The sequence below is a fragment of the Manis pentadactyla genome, chromosome 7, assembly GCF_030020395.1.
Source record: "Manis pentadactyla isolate mManPen7 chromosome 7, mManPen7.hap1, whole genome shotgun sequence".
Taxonomy (NCBI): domain Eukaryota; kingdom Metazoa; phylum Chordata; class Mammalia; order Pholidota; family Manidae; genus Manis; species Manis pentadactyla.
Genome location: NC_080025.1, coordinates 25,622,372 through 25,628,021, shown reverse-complemented (window position 1 = coordinate 25,628,021; position 5,650 = coordinate 25,622,372). Strand labels below are relative to the sequence as shown.

Sequence of the window (5,650 nt, the reverse complement as noted above, 5' to 3'; positions counted from 1 at the left end):
TCCTTATTTTTGGTGGAACACACCTTCCGGTACCTTGCAGAGAAGAGGTACTTAGGAGATACCCTAAAAACAATTATTTGTACACCTAAACATGCTCTTTTCTCCCCATTCTTATATTTGATTTCTACTTTGACTTAGTATGGGATTTTATGTTCAAAATAACTTTTTCTTTAGTATTTTGAGGGCATTTCTTCATTATCTTCTGGAACCTACTTTTTCTTTTGAGAAGTCTATCCATTCTGATTCTTGATATCAAGTATGTGACCATTTCCCCCCACCCCTGGAAGTTTGTAGGATCATTTCTTTATCCCTAATATTCTGAAATTTCATATGATGTGTCTTGTCATGGGTCTATTTTCATCCATCCTTTGTGCTGTGTGTCAGGTGAGCTCTTGCAATTTTCAAACTTACATCCTTCAGCTCCAGGAATATTTCTTGAATGATTTCTTTGATGAATTCCTTCCCTCAGTTTCCCATGAGTTCTATTTCTAGAACTTCTATTATTTGAATGTTCGACCTTCTGGACTTGTTGTCTAATTTTCTGATTTTATTGTCTCTCCTATCTTACAACTCGTTATCGTTATTTTTTTGGTTTACTTTATGGGGAAAACTACAGCATCTTCAAATATAGCCATTATGCTTTTATTGTGCTGGGATACAGAAACCACTTCAGGTATTACAGATAGAAAGTGAGGAAACTGAGTGCTAATACAGTCATTGGAAGGAAAATCAGGGAGTGTGTCTAACTTTCAGATTCACCACTGAAGTGGTGGCCACAGAGTCAGGAAGTTGTTACCATCCAGATGTCAGGGAACCAAGGAAATCCCTGCTGGTACCAGTCTTATTTGGAAGGCCTGGGACAAGTGTGATGACTGTCAGGGGAATGGAGTCCATCGAGACTGCACAAACTATGTCTAGTCAAGCCTGGGCACCTGCTGCCTCTGCTGGAGGAAGAAAATGATTGTAGTCTCTAAGCTGCTGATCAAATCTGCTATACAGAGAGTTTAGAAGGGCGTAGTAAGAATACTGATGGAAACAAAAACAGAAACAAAAAAGCAAAACATATGACCATCTTCTCCACTTACTTCTTCTTGTTCTCTCTTATAGTCTTGCAATCTTCTTTATGTCTTAGTCTTTTATTATTTTTCCCCTCTTTGTCTCTTTGTACTGCATTTTGGATGATTTTCCTTATTATCTCCCAACTCATCATTTTTTCTGTTTGACTATACCCAATCCTGAGTTTAACCTGAATACTGAGGCTTTAAACAAAAAAATTCAATGGTTGTTTTTTGTTTCTAAGGTTCCCTATTGCTGTTCTCTTTTCCTTGTCTCTCCCCCACCCAACTGTCTCTTTTTTATGCCCAGCTGGTTTTGTTCCATTTCTACCTGTTTTCATCAAATACTTTTTGCTTATTTTTAAGAGGTATTATGCCTTTATGATTTCTTTGAGCAGTGTAAATATACTTGACAGTCTTTTCCATATTATTTTATAAATTGGTATCCACTGAAATGGGTTCATGTTGTTGATTGATTTTACCATCTTTCTCTTAGTATTAGATTTCTTTGCTTTTAAATATGTGTTTTGGAATTTTGGTTTGTGGCAGTTTGTTTCCTCTCCTGATTTGTTTTGTCTTTGTGTTTTTTTTCCCTCTTCCTGAATGTGCAGTTCATAGTTTTGTGGTTGCCTCCACCCAACCTCCTAAGCCCCCATTCCAGAACGAGGGCTTATATATCGCTTCATGGTTCCTGATACAGTGCTTACAACAAATGCCAGTGCAGACACAGAGCCAGTGGGTGGCTTGGCTTGGCTTCCTGGTTGCAATGAGGTCTCCTCTTCCCACCCCCTCACCTCGCCCTACCCTGGCCCAGAGCATATGAAAGCAGGAAGCCTCCAAGTAGCCAATTGGCAGCTCAACTCTTTTTCCGCCTCTTTGTCTACATAGGTAGAGCCATCACCTGGCTCCTGGTTTCAAGCCATGGGTCTACATTCCTGGAAAACCTTTTAAAAAGCAAACTTTCTAAATGAAGTAGAACATACATACAGAAAAACACACAGTCACAAGGGAACACTTGGATGAATTTTCATGAGGGAAGACCCCTGTGAAGAAGGAGAACATCACCGGCCTCCAGAAGCCCCTGGTGCTCCTGCCAATCAGTACCCCTTCAAAGGTGGCCACACTCCTGACTTTGTAACAACAGAGAACTCTTGGTCCCCAGCGCCCCGCAGGAGCTTAGTTCATAGTTATGCTTGGGACCTGGAGCCTGGAAGCACCTGGACACGGTCCCATTCAGGGCTTTCTGACCTGGTCTGCTTCCGGTTCCCACCAATCATCATCTTGTTTTTAAGCCCAGCTATGAGGGCTGTGGTATCATTTAAAATGTTTTATTCATCATTACTTTGTGGTTGTAACAGTGAACTCAATACTCCATTAAAAAAGAAATTGAACTATAATTGACCTATTAGTTTCAGGTGTACAACTTGATTTGATATTTGTATATATTGTGAAATGATCACCACATTAAGTCTAGCTAACAGCCATTACCACACAGTAACAATTTTTTCTAGTGATGAGAACATTTAAGATCTATTCTCTTAGCAACTTTCAAATATACAGTTAACTATAGTTATCATGCTGCACTTTACAACCTAGGATTTATTTATTTTATAGCTGAAAGATTGTACCTTTTGACCCCCTTCACCTATCTGGCCCACCCAGCCTCCGGCAAACATCAGTCTCTTCTCTGTTTCTATGAGTTTGGGTTTTTTAGATTCATGTATAAGTGAGACCATTTGGTATTTGTCTTTCTCTGACTTATTTTATTTAGTGTAATGCCCTCAAGGTACATCCATGTTGTTGCAAATGGCAGGATTTCCTTCTTTTCTATGGTGAATAATATTCCATTGTACCAAAAGAACATTTACCACCTCTTCTTTATCCAGTCATCTGTCGATGGACACTTAAGTTATTTCCATGTCTTGGTTACTGTAAATAATGTTGTGATGAACATGGGGGTGCAGATACCTTTTCCAGACAGTGATCTCCTTTTCTTCAGATAAATGCCCAAAAGCGAATTACTGCATCATATGGTAGTTCTATTCTTAATTTTTTTTGAGGAACTACCATCCTGTTTTCTATAATGGCTATACCAATTTAACCACTTCCATTTGTTCAGAAATGGAACTCACTAGTTTAGGGAACTCACTAGTCCTGGCTAAGGACCAGTGAAATGGTAGGAGACAGGCTGGTTTGAGCTGATGGAAAGCTTTGCACGCTTAGTCACAAACTCAGGCTTTGTCCTCTAGGTAGTGAATGAAGAAAAACTGCATGCAATGAAATGATTTTATACATACACATTTTAGAAATATTTCTCTGGCTAAACTAGAGTGGACAAAATGAAAAGCTATACAAAGCCAGGGTTATCAGCTGGGGGGGCATTTTAATAATCTGGATGAAACATGCCAAGAGCCCATGAGAGCAGTAATAGTAAGGGTGGTGAGATTGTAGGGATAAATTTGGGAGATAAATAGGAGGTGGTGGACTGGATGGGCATCAAGTTTGATCTTTAGTTTCTAGAAAACTGATGGTAGGTGGTGCAATTTGCTGAGCTTAAGGAAAACAAGAGAAGCAGCTGATTTGGGAGAATTCATTTTATTTCAGTTTTCTCAGTAGCTTGCTCGGCATGTCCTCTCCCAAGGTTCTGGTCCTGTAACTCACCTGACAGATGCATGTTTTGGAGTCCCTGTGGATGAAGGCTGGAACCTGGGGAGATAGGGATGGGTGGGGGTGAGCAAGTAGACAGGGCTTTCCTTTCTGCAGGCTGGTGGGGCTCTTTAGAGAGGGCATTCCTCCATGTACAGGGATTGCCAACCCTCAGGCTGGCACTTCCTGCCCACAGTAAGTGTGTGCCCAGGTTCTACCAGAAGCTTCTTTGAGACAACTAAGATGTGAGAAGCAGTGAGTCAAGTGTATGAAGAATAAATAGAGGCACATAGAGAAAGACAGACCAGGAGCAAGGGATTTCAGTCTTTCCTTTCTTCTGATTGGCCAGAATTCAGCCCTTTATCCTCTGACTAGCAACTTCAGCTTTTAAAAGGTCTTTGTTATCTACGACTGAGCCTCCTACTACAGCTCAGCCCAACAGACAGCCACCAGGGGAAGGAGAGTAGATAACTCAATAATTGAGTGGCTGGATACAAATGAGTCATGGAGTTGTGAGGTTAAATTCTGCCTTGTCTGGGACCCCACAAGAGATATTTTTGGGGGGGAGCTCTGTGCTGTTTTCTTTTCCTTGCCTTTCTCTTCTCTACCTACCCTCTACCTCTCCCTGAATTTCCAGGCCTCTTCAGGTTGCCTGGGGGCCAAGCTGGGTATGGCCAGTCTTTCCCCTGCCCAGATGGCTATTTGAAATCAGAGCAGTCTGAGCAGGTTTCAAAAGCACATCACTGGAGTCTGGCGTTTCCAGAAGACTCAGCTCAGACCCTGGGCGTCTCCTCTGGGGAGGGCCAAGGCTCAGAAAGCCGAGCGCGGGGCATCAGCTGCAACACGTCCCTTTATCTCACAAGGCTTCACCCGAAGCTTCCACAGGAAACAGACGGGTGCTGCTGTCATAGTCTTCCTCACACTCTTATTCTTAGTATTAATTTAGGCAGAACCGGAGTCATAGGATGTTAGGACTTGTGAAATCATACCCTAAGCCCTGCATTCCATACTTGAGGTTCAGGGAGGTTAGATCACTTGCTCAAGGTCAAATCAGGGACATTTCACCTTGCTCCCCCGCTCCCCAACCCACCCTTGGCTCCCAAAGGGTTGTGGGGTCAACTTCATGAACTCCATGGTGACCCGACTATTGCCAGTAGAGATACTGACCTTTGTGGGAAGGGCTGAGAGTCCCCTGGTCCCGTGGGGACAGGCAATGTAGGATCCGAGTCTGGGGGGGTCTCATCAAAGCCTGGGGTGCACATGTCCTGGTGGCCAGGAACACAGGACGGGCTGCTCAGATTCAGTGGGGTTCATCCCCGCAGGCTCTTGCACCTGGAATTGGAAGAATGAATAGAGACCTTGTTTGGTAGGAATTTTTCTCCCTGTGCTGTTTGCTTTGGGTGTTTTCCCTCTCCATTCCTGGCTGCTAACCCAATATTTGGCTTTCTGTGAGCACTAAATATAATTCTCCATTTAACTCCCAGAATCATGGTTTCCTACCTGCTTCCCACGACCGGATCCACAGCCTGGAATGAAAACAGAATCCAGAGGGCATGAGTGGCCCAGGGCTGAGAGGGGGGTAGTTCCGGGGAGCGGGTGCGGCGGGGAGGTGGGGGGCTGGATGGAGGCACAGAGCTCTCACCACGGCGGGCACCTAGAGGGATGGGGGGGCGGCACTGCTCCGGCAACAGGGATCTCATCCTGCCCTCCCTCCCGGAGAGGGGCCTGGACCCCACCCGGGCACCGCGGCCTGCAACCTTCCTGGTCCGCCGCAGCCTTCTGGGTGCAGAGCCTCGGTGCGACTTCCCCCTCTCGGCTCCCCCCACAGCCCGGCAGCCGCGCAGGCAGGCCAGACCCACATTCACCTGCCTGGGCAGCGGAAAATTCCCGGGGCCGGAGCCGGCCGGGCAGGAGGCGCAGCAGCTGCTGTTCAACACCAGGGCTTGTTC

General features: G+C 44.8%; 1 long non-coding RNA gene across 1 annotated transcript; it reads right to left on the bottom strand.

The window, feature by feature from the left end:
• Positions 1-3,641: 3,641 nt before the first annotated feature.
• On the bottom strand, positions 3,642-5,269 carry LOC118935666 (uncharacterized). Its single transcript, XR_005033948.2, has 3 exons — positions 5,202-5,269; positions 4,869-5,033; positions 3,642-3,761 (listed from the first exon to the last, which is right to left on the bottom strand). It is a non-coding gene; the product is annotated as an uncharacterized LOC118935666 (long non-coding RNA).
• Between the last annotated feature and the right edge of the window lie 381 nt (positions 5,270-5,650).